Below are 17,407 nucleotides of genomic sequence, written 5' to 3'. Positions count from 1 at the left end.
TCCTGTGTCTCCCTATATCCAGCCTGTCTGCCCACTAGTCACTCTGTAGCCTTCTCAGCTGTCAGAGGGGCTGTAGTACTTGTGTTCTGGTAACTCTTACATTTTACTTAATAATAGCACAAGAGTAGGGATGCTAGCACTTCAAATGTGCCAAAGCAAAGCTATAAAGTGTTTCCTTTAAGTGAAAACATGAAATTCTTGAATTAGAAAAGAAAAACTCATATTCTAACATATACAGAAAGAACAGATCTATTCAAGAAATTGCGAAGGGAAAAGAAATCCACGCTACTTTTGCCGTTGCACTTCAATCTGCAAAAGTTATGGTGACAGTGCATGCTGAGTGCTTAATTTTGATAGAAAAGGCATTAAATTGGGGGGTGAAAAACATGAACATATCATATGTTCCAGTTGATAGCGAGGTAATTTGTACTAGGCTGGCCTTGAACTCGCTTTGTAGCTCAGGCTGGCATTGAACTAGCAGCAATCCTCTTGCCTCAGCCTCCTGAGTACTGGGATCATAAGTGTGTGCCACCACACCTGGCTCTGTGCCTAATTTATAAACTATGCTTTTCATAAGGGTGTGTGTGTGTGTGTGTGTGTGTGTGTGTGTGTGTATAAAAAACATGCAGTGCATTAGGGTTTGACACTATAGAACATATTCCCTGCAGTGTGTGCTAGGATACAGCCAGAGGATGAGGGAAGGAGGTGGGTCTACACAGTACCATATGGGTGGTGGGGCCACTGAGTAGGATGCAGATGGTTGGGTGCACACAGTGTAACATGAGGACAGATGTGGCAAGCACACAGAAGGTTGCAGGCGGTGGAATGCACAGAGTAGGTCACAGGTGGGGTGTACGCAGTAGGTTGCAGACCTGCTTGGTGGGGTGCAGGTGTTTGGTGAAGGGAAGGAAGAGCAACGCACAGTCCCATCTTGACATGGCCACATTTGTTTCTGCTCCTCCTGGATTTAGAAGCTTCATGACAGTGCTCATATTTATTCACTGAGGACACTCACAAGGTGCTTATTATGTGCAGATCAGTGTTGGTGTGAGAATGGGTAGATGTCCTCTCACTTGTAGAAGTGAGAGTAGGACCTCCAAGAAGCTCCTTGACCTCAGAGCATGTGGGAAGGAACGCATCCCTGGACAGGGTAGGCCTCTTGTGCTAGATTACAGGTGTTCAGGGACTGGACCAGACATGCCAGGTTAATTTCTTGAAAGAAAAAAAAGAAAGGCAGGGAGGGAGGAGGGAGGGGATAACCTTTCCAAAAGGTACCTTAGGCTTACTTGCAGGTGTCAGATAGCAACACATGACTGAGCTATTTTGTAGACTTGGCCTCTGGTCCTGAGGATACTACCTCTGGCATCATGGTCCATTTCCCAGGGTCCTCAGAGCTGGGCTCTGCCAGTGCATTTTAAGATCTGCCTCCCCTGCTCTCTGCCCTTCACCAGGCCCCTGTCCATTCTGCTGTGGCAGGGTCACCCTCCCTCAGATCCCCACATCCATGCCCATACCTGCAGGCCCAGCCCCTGTGGGAGCAGGAATGGCCCAGGAGGAGGGTCTGCGGGGGCCTTCTGTGTGACAGCCCCTCTTGCTTTTTAAAGCATAACTCAGGTTATTTTTTCCTTAAATGCGTGACTTCACGCTCTCCCACATTGAAGCTCCCCCGCCCTGTGCAGCCGCCTACACTTGCTGCTGCCATGGGAAGGAGCTTCATGCCCAGCCTGCTGCCCCTCAGCTCCCTGGTTCCTCGGTGTGTGGCTGGGAATAGAAGTCTCCAGTCTGTCCTGGCTCAAGTGGTCATGCTCTTTAGTGCTGGTCACCTGAGGCAACGGTGCACTTACGAAGAATCCTGTCCTGCAAGAGCTCACATCTGTGAGCACCCGTAGCTTGCCACGGATAACTGTTCAGGAGGGCGTGCCTTAGGGTGCCTGGCATGCTGAGCCCCCATCCTGAGCAGTCACTTTGTAGTCATTTCACAAGAAAGAGGAAAGAGACTTGGAAACCCACGTCTGTACCCAGGATGTAGCTGGCTGGAGCCTTGAGCTGTGAGCACCAGGGAGCTGAGCTCCCTCTCTGATCTTAAACGAGGCAGGACTCAGGCTCTGCCTGAGTGGTGGGTGTGGACGTGGACAGTTCCACCTCTCTGCAGACTGATGACTGCCTTCTGGACCCCTTCTCGGTGAGTGGCAGCACCTCCTCCCTACCTGCCCCCAGAATCCCGACTAGGAGTCCCTGTCAATGAGCACGCTCCACTGGGCAGCCTCACCCTCTCTCCCTGCAGCTGTCAGCCAGAACAGGCATTGCTGAGTGCCAGACATGGTGGCTTCCTCTCTGCACGGGACACGGGGTCAGGCTGTATTGAATCCCATGCCATGCTTTGGGAAAAGAGCAGGAGAAAGGGTCCACATTCTTTGTTTCGTGCTAGATCTGGAACTCTAGTGTGTTTTGCACGCAGAGTGGGTCTCAGTGTGGACCAGCCACACATCACATGCTCCAAGCTGTGTGCTGCCAGTTAGTCCTGAGCGGCCTCTCTCTTGAATGCATTCTGTATCATCAGTCAGGACGCGTGTTGAGCATCCAGCGTTATGCATGACACAAGTGCATCTGCCACTAAGACCCCTTTGCACTGTCATTAAAATTAAAACAACTACTTAAAGGTTTAAGTTTGCCTTTATTTCCCCATATTCGGTCCATTTTTCTATTTTATTTTTAAAAACATGAACTTACAGGAATAACCAGAGTTTTCCCTTCATCCTTCTGACAGACTCTGTGAGTCACCAGTCAGTCTGCTTTGGGCAGTGCACAGTTATGTGTGTCCATACACACTCTGTTATATTCTTTTGTACACTAAAACTTTCTATAAATGGGATCATGCTGTATTTGATCTTTACGGCTATGCCTTTTGCACTCAATATTTTGTGTTTTTGAGATTCATTGGTGGTGGCATTCATTCTCATATGCTGCATTCTGTTGCAGGGATAAACCACAGTTTATTTAATTTTCCCTTACCAGCTTCTGTCAGTTTATTTCTCTTTTTGCTGCCATAATCTGCACTGCAGTGAAACCCTTCTACCTGGTGCCTTGGCTAGGGTATGGCTGAGTGTCCCTGTTGTTCATGTGCTGGAAGCGTGGTCTGTGGAATGGTGAGACCTTTATGGGTGGGAGTAGTGTGAGGGCTCCCTACCCAGGGGGCGGTCAGTGCTGGCTTGCAGACTGAATTCTCTCCACAGTGGGTTGTGGTGAAGGAGTGAGCTCCACCCCTCCTCTGCCTCCCATTTCATTGTGGAATTTGCTCCTCACACAGTGCTGCCCCCAACCCCGCCACATTGTGATGCAGCTGGGGCCTCACAGACACTGTGCCATGTTCCTGGACCTCCACAACCATGAGCTAAATAAACCCATTTCCACACAAAATACCCCGATGTCTTGTTATAGCGCCAGAAGACACTAAGGAGCCTGCTGTCTCACACTCAGGCAAGACCTGATCCCACGGGTCCCAGTGTGGGTCAGGGTCCTGTGTGGGCCAACGCCACCTGGTGTTGCCAGGCTGCTGCACACAGCCAGGGTCCAACACTGCGACGTGTGCCTGTCACACGACCTGCTGTCTCTTTGTCCTCGTCAGCATTACCACTTCAGTAGTGAAGTGTCCTTAGTGACCATTTGGTGCTTTCGTGTTCCTCTTCTCTAATTTCAAAAATATGGCCTGTCTTAAATCTTGGTTGATTTCTCAGGGTCATTATACACAGCAGTTCCACTCATTTTAGTTCATCTCCCTCTGCCATTGGAGTCTGGTTACTCAGATACAACAGGCATCCAATCTGCCACGGTTCTGGAGGGAGATCACCAGGACTTGGTGCTGCACTGCCCTAGGCTGAGGCAGGCACAGGTGTAGAGAGCAGCTGAGGCTGGAAACTGATTACACATGTGGTGTCAAGGCAAGCCCTGTCTGAGCACGAAGAGCTCCTGAGGCAAGCCACGTGAATAAAACAACTGACTGCTTCAGTCCAGAGAACACCAAGCCCCTAGACAATCTAAGCAACGGTTGCTAGACAAAAGGGTGTTACATGACACCAACCTACCAAATGTATAAATGTGGTGACTGAGCAGTTCCTTTCCTCCCATCCAGAGAGAGGGCTTCACCTGACTTCAGCTTTTTGTCTCTTATTGTTATTTCTCCATCTTCCCCCTGGGAATTTAAGAGAGCTACACAGGCTGAGGCAGGCAGGAGCCTTATCAGGAGCTAATTTCACGGGCCCCTGGCCCTTGCCAGTTGGAGGGCATGCGAGTCACCTGAAGTACCCCAACCCTGCTGTCCTGATTGAAGCCCCATTCCAGATGTGGTGCTGCTCCTTGGGCTGCAGATGCCACTCCTGGAATGCAGCTTCACTTGGCCCTTTACCTGCCCTCATCTTTTCCTTGAAGAGGTACTTCCTAAAAACCAGGCATGGTGGCGCATGCCTGTAATCCCAACACTCTGGTGGCTGAGGCAGGAGGATCGCCATGAGTTTGAGGTCAACCTGGGCTACATAGTGAGTATAAGACCAGCCTGGACTACATAGCAAGATCTTGTCTCAAAAAAATTAAAAAAAAAAGATGTGCTTCCTGCTTCTGCTTAGGAAATCCTCCCACCCTGAAGTTTCCCTTTATTTTTTTTTGGGCATTTTTTTTGGGCAAGAGAGCTTTTGGATATTCAAGAAATGTCCCCAGAGAGTGTTTTACTATTTTGTTGTTTATATTCCAGCCTTCAACCCACCTAGAAATTTATTTTTACCCTAAGGTAGAGGTCTCATTTTCTCTGTCATCACTGTCATTTCTGTGTGTGTCTGTATCTGCAGAGCCATGTGTACATCTTTGTGATGCTGTCTTTCATGTTGCATCCGGCCAGGCATTTCATGCCTCCAATAAGCTTCATTTCTAGGCTATTCATTAGCATCACTTTCTACCTTCTGCCATGCTCTCACCACACACTACTTTTCTGCTGTGAGATCCCAGCTTCCAATTCTCTGCTCCCTGTTTCTGACCACCGTGCAGCCGGGCAATTGTCCCTCAGGTGAAGAGAACAATGCTTAGTGCTGCTGCCGCCATTCTGACCTGTCTTTCAGTATGAGCACTGCTGTTTGGGTGTCTGAGTTGCTTACCTGGGCATTGAGGGAGCCCTGGAGTCTGGGGACCTCAGCTTCCTGTTTTATTTTTTATTTTTATTTATTTTCTTTTTGATACTTGGGATTTAACTCAGGACCTTGTGCTTGCCAAGGGAGGTCTCAGAAGCCTAGAGTGCTGCAGTATTATTCAGAGGCCAGGCCTGTGAGCTTTCAGATGTACAAGGACTCCAAGGGTATGGACAGAAGGCCATCCACATTACCCCACAACAAAGACTTGACTGTGTCTTGTCAGCCCCTGAGGCTTCACAGGGGGCTAAGTGAAGTCACAGACTGGCTCGTGTGCAGAGGAGATTTCCAGACAGTACAGCACTCAGGCTGTGGCACAAGCATTGCTGGCTGCTTTTAGCCAGATTTACAGTGAAAATCATGAACAAAAGGGACAGAACAGAAAAATTTGAAAAACTTGAAGCTTGGCCAGAAGAGGTACATGTGCAAAGTTTTGGCCAAGAAAGGTGCAGTTGTAGCGCCAAAAAAATAAACTTCTTGTTTTGTAATGGAACCATAGGAAGAAAGCCTCAGGGTTACCTCAGGAATTTTGTTCACAAGTGTGGAAATGCACACTTGTTTCAAAGACTTTCATTTGAGAAAAGAGCCCTGGAGTGACCTGCATGTCCAAACTGCCTTGGAATTTATTTTTCTGTGTTTTGCTGGAAATGCACACATGGGTTGCTGCAGCTGTGCTTCCAGTGGGCTGAGGAGCAGCTTACATGGGCAGCAGACCTTGGCACGATCTGCCTGGTGTTTGGTTTTACCAGCATGCAGAGTGCAAGCACTGAAGCGTTAAGGAGGCTTCCATCAAGATGCTGAAGGAAGACCTGGGAGTCCAGATAAGGTCTGCCAGGACTGAAGTCCCTGAAAGCAGCCCCTGACAGGGTGAGTCTGGGAAGGATGCCAGGAACGTGGAATGCTTGAGGAGGGAAGCTGTGGAGAGGGTGAAAAGCCAGCAAGAGAGAGGCCACATGGGCTGTAGCCAGCAAGAGTATAAGGTTGGTGTCTTGGTTTCTTTTCTCCTTGCTGAGACAAAATGCCTAACACCCGAAGTTAAAGGAGGAAAGGTTTATTTAGCTCACAGTTTGTAGAGGTTTCAATCCTTAATGGACTGGCTCCAAGGCAGAGTGACATGACAGACAGGCATTGAAGAGGAGAAACAGTTCACAGTGGGCAGACCATAGCAAAGCAACGAGGAATGATTACAACTCTTTCTATTCCTTATATCTTACCCAGGCTATTTAGGGTGGGTACACTCACACTCAGAATCCTTACTGGAGACCACTGCAGTGAGCCCCAGTCTCTTGCCAGGTGTAATGGTGCACAGTAAAAAGAAACAGCAAGAGACAAAATGGCAGTACAGTGGGGATCCAAGATGACCATTTGTTCATGAGGGGCACAAGGTGTCTTGGTTACTTTTCTCTCGTTGCTGGGACAAAATACCTGACGCCCAAAATTAAGGAAGGAAAGGTTTATTTTGCTTACAGTTTGTGGAGGTTTCAGTCCATACTTGGCAGATTACAAGGCAGAGTGGCACATGGCAGAGGGCTACAGCTCATGGTGGCAGAACACAGCAAAAGCAACAAGCACAAAAGGGAGGAATGGTGGCAAGCAGCCTCTTGCTCTCCCTTATGCAAACTATCCACCCCAGGCTGGGTGTAGCTCTCACACCCATAATCAATCAAACTCTAAAAGCCTGCCTCATGACCGCATGAGGCTTTGGGGGGACACCCAGACACAAACCATAACACAAGGCCACAAGGCAGCCAGAACTTCAGCATTTATCAGTTGAAGGGGGAACTATCAGATCACTCAGAAAGTGGTGAGGATCTCAATTAATGAGGATCTTGCCCCAGAGAAACTTTAGTCTTAGTAGTGTTAGTCTTAGCCTTAGTCTTAGTCTTGGTCTTAGTCTTGGTCTTAGTCTTAGCAGGTGGGATGGGATGACGCACCCCTAGTGGGATAATGGGTAATCTCAAAAGGGTGATACCAAAAAATCCAAGCCTCTGTTCATCCCTTAGAGAAATATGTAAAACTAGCCATTGTAAATTTTTGGTCTTAAACATACTCCCCTTTTTGTTTTTGTAATTGTAGCAGTTGAAATAGTGTACAGGTTACAATGGCCATCATAGTAACAAACATATTTTCAGGATTTTTTGGGAGGTTGTCTTGCATCACCAGCATGTGAGCCTCCTGCATTTTCTTCTTTAGTTGTTTCCATGTCATGGATTTTGTGGCCTGTGTGGATCTCAGTACTTGCTTTGTCCGGCTTTTCTCCAGGTTCATCTTTGAGAATGCTTGCACTGGAGGGCCAGATGGGAACAGGCTCCATCACAGGGCTGGGATGTTCTCCTCTCATGGTTATCTGTTTCATGAGGGTAGCTATAATGATGTTCCATTGCCTGTTAACACACAAGCATACCCTTGACCCCATGTTATTAACTGCAGTGGACCATCTGATTTTTCTATTTGAATATATTTCTATAGAACTTGAGCACTAGGCTCAAGATTTGTCCTTTTGCTGTGAAATTCTGATAGAGGGTATTTACTTTCTGCAACCAGTTTTATAAAATTTAAGGTAAATCTAGCAGGATCTAATTGTGCATGTGGAGGTAATCATATTCACCCCCCTTGCTGTAATTTTGTTTTTGTAATTATAATTTTGATTTTGTACAGGTAGCTGGAGCACAAGAGAAAAGTAGATATCTAAATCTAAAAGAAAATCCTTATCACTGTATGATGGAGACCATTACAGGGTTCATGTCCCAGTTAGGATGCTCATATTATCACTTAGTTATTGCAGACTGATCAGGCCTTCAACCTCCTAAATAAGTGGATGGCAAAGACTTAAATAAAAGAGATAAATGGTATGATTTTAGGGCTCTAGGAGGTTCAAAATCCTCTAACAGAATTCGAGATTCTCTAGGGGCTAAGACAAAGAACTTCTCTGGGCATCCTATATTTACTTGGTCTACAAATAAAGGAGGGGAATACTGAAGAAAGCATGGAAATCTGACCTTGGGAGTCAGCTCAAGGACTTCTCCAAGTAATACATTATGTTAGCTTAGGAGAACTATGTTAACTCCAGGAAGGTCTCCACCCAGGAGTGAGATGCCTGCAGCTACAGTCTTTATCTAGTTAATTGGGGCTGGAGTCTGGCATCCTTAGCTGTGGCCTTGTCTTGTCCTTTGAGGCATCATGCATGACAGGCCACTACAGGCCTCAGCAGGGACCAGTGACTCACAGAGTTTCACTTACTATGAGTCTTCTGCCCATCTCCAGACAAGAGGCCTAGGCCTGGGACAGACTCATAAGTAAACAAGAAAAAGTAATTGCTTAATTTTAAATCCTGCTCAGAGCCACTTTATAGTGGTCTCTATCAACTATAAACAATCCCAGTTATACATTTTAGAAGGCCTGTACACCTGGAAGGCCTGAATACATTTAATAAACTATGAGATTAACAGTAATGAATCATTATAGCTAAATGGAGAGTTTGCTTCTTAATTTAGTTTTGTACCAAGAGCATTTTTTTTAAAATGAGAAAAACTTATTGTCTTATTTATAGGAAACTTAACCTTCTGACAATCACCAATGTAAACATATCATAATAATATATTTAATAGCATTTATTGGGGTGTCTCTCATAGGGCTATAGGAACTACTGGGGCCTCCTTAATGAACAAAGGCCAGAGTAAGATTTTCCCAGACAGCTACTCCTTTATTAACCAAAGGGAGTCCTGTCCAAAATCTCTCCCTCCCTAAAGAATCTCTATTTAACTATTTTTTTAAAAATTTGATGACCTATAAGAACCAGATCATAACAATTTACACATCTTGACCAGTGAAAGGTTTGCAAGTCATTGTACACAGACAACAGTATGCATTACGTTTGTAAAACCAATCTTGACCTTAACAAATTTTTGGTCAGGTGACAACTTGGGTGGAAGCATGTCCTTAGTTCTAATGACATCTGTAAACCAGCTTAAATTATAGACAAATGTTTTAAAATCCAAAAATGCAAAAAAAAAAAAAAAAAAGGGAAAAATCGTTGAGCTCAAACACAACAGCTGTATGCATGGTAACTAGTTACAGACTGGAGAGACAGACAAACACACACAAGAAAATTATTTATAAAACTAGAGTGCACTCAGATGTATTTGGCCAAGTTGAATTATAATTTTTTTTTAGTTTTAAAAGTTGTAACTATAAATAGACTAGTCAAAACTATTTGTAGGTCAATTAACAGAAATCTTTTGTAATAACAATCAGAAGGAATAAAGCCTTTACACTTGTGAAAACAAAAACAGCTTTTAAGGTTGGCCCTAGGTTGATTGTTTATTTGATTGGACTATCCAACTATACATGCTACTCACTGTTGTTTTCATAGCCATTGTTAGGTAGTCATAGCTGATGGGGGAATCTACTGTTTTCATAGCCACATGGAACTCTTTCTCTTAATGGGACAGACTGTTAAATTTTAACTATTTCTGGGTGTGTGTGTGAGCAGGTCAGGTTTGGGTGTAGAAAGAGATTATCTCTGAGAATAGTGGCTGGCCTGAAGATGTTCTGGAGAGAAATCATGGTGACAGCCAGTCCTCTGGGGACTGAGGCTGTGCCTATTTTTAAATATTTGTTCTAATTTAAAGCTGTTATTAAATTCATAAGGTTCCCTAGAAATGTTTAGCTCTATCAGTGAACTTATGTGTTATAAAAATGAGTCAGTCTGCCCTGTGCTACAAAAATCAGTCAGCATCATTCTTGAAGGGAGAGAGGAGAGGAGTTAATTTCTAGATCTGCTTAAGAACTAAAAGGCAACCAGGGGTATAGCCAATGGCACAAGTGCTTACCTGGAATGTCCAAGGTCCTGAGTTCGATTTCTGGTACCAAAAAAACTAAACTAAACTAAAAGGCAGATAAACTTGGACTAAAACTTATACATTTATTTTTGAGCACTTGAGATTTAAATATCGACCAATGTTTTAGAATATGTTCCAGAGATAAATGAAGATCAGTTTTACTCTGGAAGAGCCCCAGGGAAGGGAAATTCACCATTCTGGAAACTTGGTCCTAAAATTCAGCAACCTTGGAAGACAGAATTGCCTTGTGCCAAACACTGAGAACCACTGAGAGATGGGGAGGTAATGTTGTGAGGGGAAACTGGACCACTCTTGGATCACAGCACCCACCCCCACCTCAGGCCTCGCATTCACACTATCTTGGAAGAGGATCAGGCTGAGGGAGGGAGCTGGCTCCTCAGTGGTGGCATGGCTGGTGGAAGACTCACAATAATTCTAACCTCCCCACTAGGAGGAGGACCATGGTGAATGAGATACATGCAGGTCAGGACTTCCAAGAACCCTACAGCCCTACAATGGTGACTAAGACACTAACAGTGCACACTTGGGTTTTGAAAACAATAGTATTCCAGGAAAAAGCAGCATCTGCAGGCAGGAGTATTGTGGGGAGAGAAGGCTTGGCTGGCACTGAAAAATTTAGTGACCCACTTCTCCCACATTCAACAGAAGTGCTGTTCTTGTGGGATACTCAGTGCTCTGCCCAAGGGTGCTGGCAGGCTCCCATGGGGGAGTGACCAGGGGGATGGGAGACCTGGGACTATGTGAAATATGTGGATCCAAAAGTAAAGCCTTTCAGATGAGGTAGAAGAAATAGGTAGAAAAGAGACAGGGAATCAAAATTTTAAGAAATTATAATTTAAAGAAAAACTGCAGCTTCAGAACACAAGCCTGGTGTACGTGGTTTTTTTTCCTTCTCTTAAAATAGGAAACCTGGGCAACTCCCTTTCAGTTGCCAATTCCCTTTCACATGCAAATAGTCCTTTTTCACCCGTGAAAAGACCACCATTTTGGCATTTCCTATAGGAATAGCTTACTAAGAGTGCATCATCCTCTCCCACCCACAAAAACTAAAACTATAGAATGTTAAATTCCACAGATTTCTACCTCCCAAAACACATAAAAGATCCCCAGTTCCCAATAGTATTGTGTCTCATTTCTTTGAACACCTGCACCCTGACCTTGAGTGTGTACAATAATATATCCTTATGCCGCTCTTACCTTTGCATCTTGAAAATTCTTTTTCTATGATGGGAATCAGTGAAACTTATATTGAAGAGGTTGGTTAAGTTCCTCATTTCAGCCTTGGGAACCCTCAGACCCAGCCTGTGACAATGAGTAGGGGAGGTCTGCAGGAGGAGGAATAAAGACTGGAGCCACCAAGTTTAGAGGGCTTCTGTCCCTGCCCTGGCAAAAGGCTTACAGTGCAGAAGATGAAATGCCTTGCAACTGTGGGGGGAGACAGACACCTCCACTGTGGGCTAGACCTCAAGATAAAAGATAAAACAAATGCACTCACCCACACACTTCCTAAGGATAAACATCAGGGATTGATATTTTAAATAGGTATTGATCACCTTGAAAAAGCCAGGAAAAGTCACTAACCCAACCCCCTATAGAAAAGGCCCCTGCTCTGTACTCATGCCCACTTGCTACATGACTCAATTCCCTACTTGATGCCAATTTAATTAATCTTATCTGAGCAATTATACTCATAATCTTATTGGTTGACCATAGTTTTGTCCCATCTCATGCCCACCTTATGATTTTCCATTTCTCCCACCTTAGACTTGCCTCATCTCATGGTTTTGCTCTATAAAATCCCTAGGAAAGGGAAGGTCCTTGGTAACCCATTTGGGACCACCTCTGTCTCTCTCTTGGACAGAAGCTTTCTTTCCCCCAGCAAAAGTATTCTGCTCTTAACCTCCATTGTTCCTAAAATTCATTCTTTGATTTTAGAGAAAATAAACTTGTACCAGATGTCTAGTGGGTTGGGAGTTTCCTTCCCCGATATCATTTGGAAATCCCACCAAGATTATTGGATGGAGGTACTGTAAGAGTTTTCTTTCTTTGCATAGACTCTGGATTGGGACTCACTCAGGTCAGAAATATTTATGCTTCAAATTTTGTTATGTCTTTGCTCATTGCTTATAATTGCTTTGTCTCTTCTATAGTTTTTTTAAATGATGGTAAATCTAAGTTAAAATATGGGAAGTTTATAAGGTTGTGATACTTCTCTAATGGGACTTTTTACTCCTGTTTTGTTCTTGTGTATGTTGCATTTGAACTAGTTACCAAATTTAGTGGTATTACTTGCTTGACTTTATTTAGACAATAGCTTCAGAAAGAGTAATGTTAAAATGCTCCCTAGTAGACTTTAGTATAAACTTCTATAAATGGGTGTTATGGTTTGTGTCTGGATGTCCCCACAAATCTTCATACAGTCATGTGTGCAGGCTTCTAGAGTTTATGAGTGGTTCATTGTTCAATATTGGGGTTATGGGTATGAGTGCTACATCCATCCTTGGGCAAGTAGTTTGCATATAACATAAGGGAGGGAAAGAGGCTTGCTCTCCCCACCTGCTCCCTCCTTTTGCTCTTGTTGCTTTTGCTGTCTTCTGCCACCATGAACTGTTGCTCTGTGCCATGTGCTACTTTGCTTTGGAGCCAGCCAAATATGGACTGAAGCCTCCACAAACTGAGATAAATAAACCATTTCTTCCCTAATTTTTAGCAGTGGGTATTTTGTCTTAGCAATGAGAGAAAAGTAACCAAGACAATGAGTCTTTTTAAATAAAATCTAGCTCAGAGTTAGAAAAATATACGTGCCTATATAAAAAAAAAAAAAAAAAAAAGGGTGACTTCCACCAGTTAAAAGAAGCTAGGTCGGTGGCCATTCTTAAGACTTGGAGGCCAGGTTTCACTGGGACAGACTGGCTCTGATCCTCCTCTACACTCTAGAGGAAATGTCAAGACTGTTCTGCTTCAGTTTTCTTTCTCTGGCCTTACTCCTAATCTTTTCCTAGCACTTTGTACTTTCCTTTTTATAGGCATGTAAAATTAGAAAGAAAGAACTCTAGACTGTTCCAATGCTTTCCTCCTATTCAGCAACTAAGTTAAGCCTGCAGAAAATGAGCATTTGCTTACACTGAAGGCAAGGAAGTCATCTTAAAGGAGAGACACATATACCATCTCTGGGTCAGATGAGACACTGGAATTTTGCCTGTATGGAGAATACGCATAAAAACCATGTCCTGGCTTAGTGTTCTGGGCAGGCCTTCCTCAGGAGACTGAACCTGAGACACCATGGAAAGAACCAACTTCTTGGTGACAACAGAAGGAGGTATTTCCAAAAACACCACACTTATGGGACCAAAACACCTTTAGCATAAGAGAGGATCTCTGATCTTTCCTCTTCTCCTAGGTCTAGTTATCATGTATGTGTATAGAAAAAATACTTAGATAAGTTGTGGACTTTAAAACCTTTACTATAAACCTATAAAGTGTTAGGTAATGATTTTGCTCAGGCTATTTAACTATCCCTTATTGACCTTTGACAAACAGTGGTTACTCTACCAGCTAATTAAATGCTGTTAGAGCAGCTCACACTCTTAAGGCAGAGGAGAGATTTCCCCAGCATCTCTTTGGTGAATCCCCACTGAAGCCAATGGCCAACAGAATGTTGACAAGACAGACAGCTGGATTCCTTTCTGGAGACTGATCTCTAGTTGTGTGGGTCAATAAAAATTGAGAGCAACTGAGGGGTCATGGCCAGGGCTACTCTCAGGCAGATACCCAAGGGTTCCTCAGAGAAAACTGGCTCCTGACCACAGAAAAATCTCCACTTATCTATCATACTTATTTCTCTCTGCTAATAAACTAGAAATTCTCCCTAAGCTTTTCAGTCCATTTTAGAGCCACTTATACTATATCTCCCTTCAGAAATTGGGCTGAGGCAGCTTGTAATGACTGTTTACATTTCACAGCAGCTAGCAGGGGAATGATGTACATTTGTGCCTTGCATATGCTAACTAAGAATAAGAAAGAGATTTCAGTCAGTATTAACTAATGTGTTTTTACCAAGGCACATTATGATGTTGTTTTACATGTAAAATGTGATTGCCAAGTGATAAATACAAGTTTAACCTGTGAGCATTCAAAAATTTAAATAAAGCATAGCCTTGTCCTGTTGCTAAGAAAGATTGATTAGGTGATTAGATAGATAACACAAGTGTCTTGGAGATTTCTTTGCCCTAGGGCCCAGGGTAGAATTCCTCAAATCAATTGTTGACTTTTATCTATCTCCAGAGATGATCTGTTTTACAGCACAGCAGAAGTGCTCTAATTACTTCCAACTCATCTTTTTATATATGCCCTCTTCCAAAGAAGTAAAAGCAATAGTTTATTACAAAGCTATGCTTTCTTATTTAAACATTCCTTTCACAATTAAGACAAATTATAACTTGTGCTCAGAAATATCCAACAGGAGTAAGTGCACAGTTCAAAGTCAAAGTCTCTCAAAATTGAAGTCTCTTACTCCTTTAGCTTATAAATGTCCACTAGGAGTAAATGCACCGTTCATGAGCTCCCCAGGAGGATAAAATTGTGTGCCAGTTGGAGGGTGGATAGGCTGGTTGAATTTTGTCTTCTGCTCTCTCCAGATGGCACCCACCTACCCTGGAGTGGAATCTACTTGAGGGATGCCTTAAGGGTATAAAAATCAAATACAAATAAAGAGGGGATGCCCAAATTATTTCTTTTTGTATATGGAGTTGAAGTCTCTTACTTTTTTAGAATACATTTTTGAACACTTGAAGATGTTTGACTCTTAAGTGTTGAAAAAGAGCTGTTTGATATTTTTCTGCACCTGCATGTGGCCTGCTTATGCTCTAGAGCCAAATAGAATGCAAAGGGAAGTATTAATTATGATATTCTTTTACAACTAAAATCATACTGTAAAAAGGGAAAATGATCAGAATTGCCTTATGTTCAAACTTTCTTTACATTAAGAATAATCTGTATTTATGCTCAAAGTATAATTATAATTAAATATAATTAACTGCCCATGTTCATATGTCTCTTTCTCTCAGTGACTTAAAACAGATCAAGCTAGAACTAGGAAAATTTTCAGATGACCCTGATAGGTACATTGATGTTTTTAGAGGATTTGCTGAGACTTATAAGCTAGGTTGGAAAGATATAATGTTAATCTTAAAGCAAACATTGACATCTAATGAGAGACAAGCAGTATTACAAGCTACTATTACATTTGGGGATGAATATCATATTGTTAATTTTAAACAACTAGAAAATAGCCAGGGGAACTACCAGTTCCCACTGGAGCCCAAGAAGTCTCTACCCAAGACCCCTGCTTGCCTAAAAGCTAGACAGGAGATTAGAGCAGGAGACATTTTTAAGTGTGTATTCTTCAAGGTCTAAGAAGGACAAAAGCCAAGCCCTTTAGTTACTTTAAATTTTCACCTATTTATTAGGAAAAAGATGAAATCCCTCTGCCTTCTTAAAGCATTTACTAGAGGCACTGGTAAAATATATGCCCATAGCTCCTGATTCAGTAGAAGGACAGGTTTTGCTTAAAGACATGTTTATTACCCAGTCAGCCTCAGAGGTAGCTTTTGCTCCAGATAGCCCACTGATACTTTAGTAAAAACTGCCTCCTTAGTATTCTATAATTGATACTGGGAAAAAAAATAAAGAGAGGAAACAGACCAAAAGCAGCTGCCTTTGTTGTGGCCTTACACACACACAAAAAAAGACCCTACATCTGATTTGTGGGGCTCCAAGAAGAGCTCCCATTCCTTTTAGTTATGCCTAAAAGCCCAGCTATAATGACTAGACTCAAATGCTACTCTGTAGAAAGCCAGGTCACCTTAAGAGGGTCTGCCCTAAGAGGCCCCCCAAGCCATCCCTTGACTGCAAAGGTGACCACTGGAGGTTGGACTGCTTTCTGAGGTGAAGGCCCCCAAGTTCAGACCCATCCTACCCATTGGTCTAATAAGACTGAAGGGTCTCAGGGCACTTTGCCTTCTCCCTCTGGCTGGACTGTTATCTCTACCTGTCATCTCCATGGAGAAGCCCTGAATAATCATGACTATAGAGGAAAAAACCCAGCCTATTTCTGGACATTGGCACAGGTCTCTTTGCTCTTCTCCAACCCTGGCCTTCTTGCCAGTCATCATACCTCAATAAAAGCAGTCACTAGAAAAAATACTTTGCTTAAACTGTAACTAGGATAACTTTCTCTTCTCCCATTCCTTTTAGTTATGCCTAAAAGCCCAGCTATAATTCTGGAGAGATTTCATCCTGTCTAAATGCTATAACATATATATCCAGGTTGTCAACTAATTAAAATAATGCTGAGACTGGTTTTACAAATATAATATATATTATTGTTCACATACAAAAACTTAAGAGTTTTTCATTGGTCAAAATAATGTGTTAATCTGGTTTTCATAAGTCATCAAAAATTTAGAGATAATTATAACTAAAGCTAGATGGACTTATGACAAAATATCAGACTCCATCAATAAAAGGGTCTAAGAACTAGCTTGTTATAATTGCTATCCCTTAAAAACAGTTTCTAAACTTACCTGTCCACGCTAATGCTCATGATTAGGTTATACATGCTCTAATTTCTCAAAAAATTTGTTCTTGCCTAGAAGATACCAAACCTGAAGTAATCATACAGATAAAATCAGTAACAAATATGCTAGATTCCTTTTACTTGGGCCCAATAGATCTTGTTTAGAGAGAGGGTTATATGCCACATATCAAGGCCTTAGCTAACTATACTCAGAGGGCCTTAAATGACACTGCAACTGTTTCTCCTAAATGAAGAAATAAAATTAATGAGACAGGCCATCCTCCAAAATCAGATGGCATTAGAAATTCTAACAGTAGCACAGGAAGTACTTGTACAATTGTAAAAGCTGAATGTTGTGTGTACATTCCTGATCCTTCTGCTAATATCTCAATAGCTGTCCAAGATATTAGATAACAAATCAATGATATGTCAGATTCAAATTCCCTAGACCTTATCCTTAGCCTCCTTATGGGAAGCCATTACTGGTTCTTCTTGGTGAAAATGTTTGTTGACTGTATTCATAATTATCCTGTTGATCTTATTATTTGGCCTATGCATAAGTAATTGTTTTTTGTCTTTGTCTCCTCTAGACTTTAAAGTTATATGCCTACCCAAGATGAAAATACCTTGTGTCTGTTGAGGGCCTTTAGGATCAGGGATATAGTTCAGTGGCACAGTACCTGTCTTGCAAGCACAAAATCCTGAGTTTGATTCCTGGTACCAAAAAATAAATAAATAAATAACGTTATTGAGGGCCTTTAGATAGACGCTCTGGAGAGTATCTGTGACTGCCAATC

General features: G+C 42.8%; 1 pseudogene; it reads left to right on the top strand.

Annotated features, from left to right (window-relative positions):
- Window positions 1–1,630: 1,630 nt before the first annotated feature.
- The window catches only part of LOC102003793, a 50,041-nt pseudogene continuing 34,264 nt past the window's right edge, over window positions 1,631–17,407 (top strand).

The sequence above is a fragment of the Chinchilla lanigera genome, unplaced genomic scaffold, assembly GCF_000276665.1.
Source record: "Chinchilla lanigera isolate Chin_1 unplaced genomic scaffold, ChiLan1.0 scaffold00113, whole genome shotgun sequence".
NCBI lineage: Eukaryota > Metazoa > Chordata > Mammalia > Rodentia > Chinchillidae > Chinchilla > Chinchilla lanigera.
This window is presented reverse-complemented; position numbering and strand designations above follow the sequence as displayed.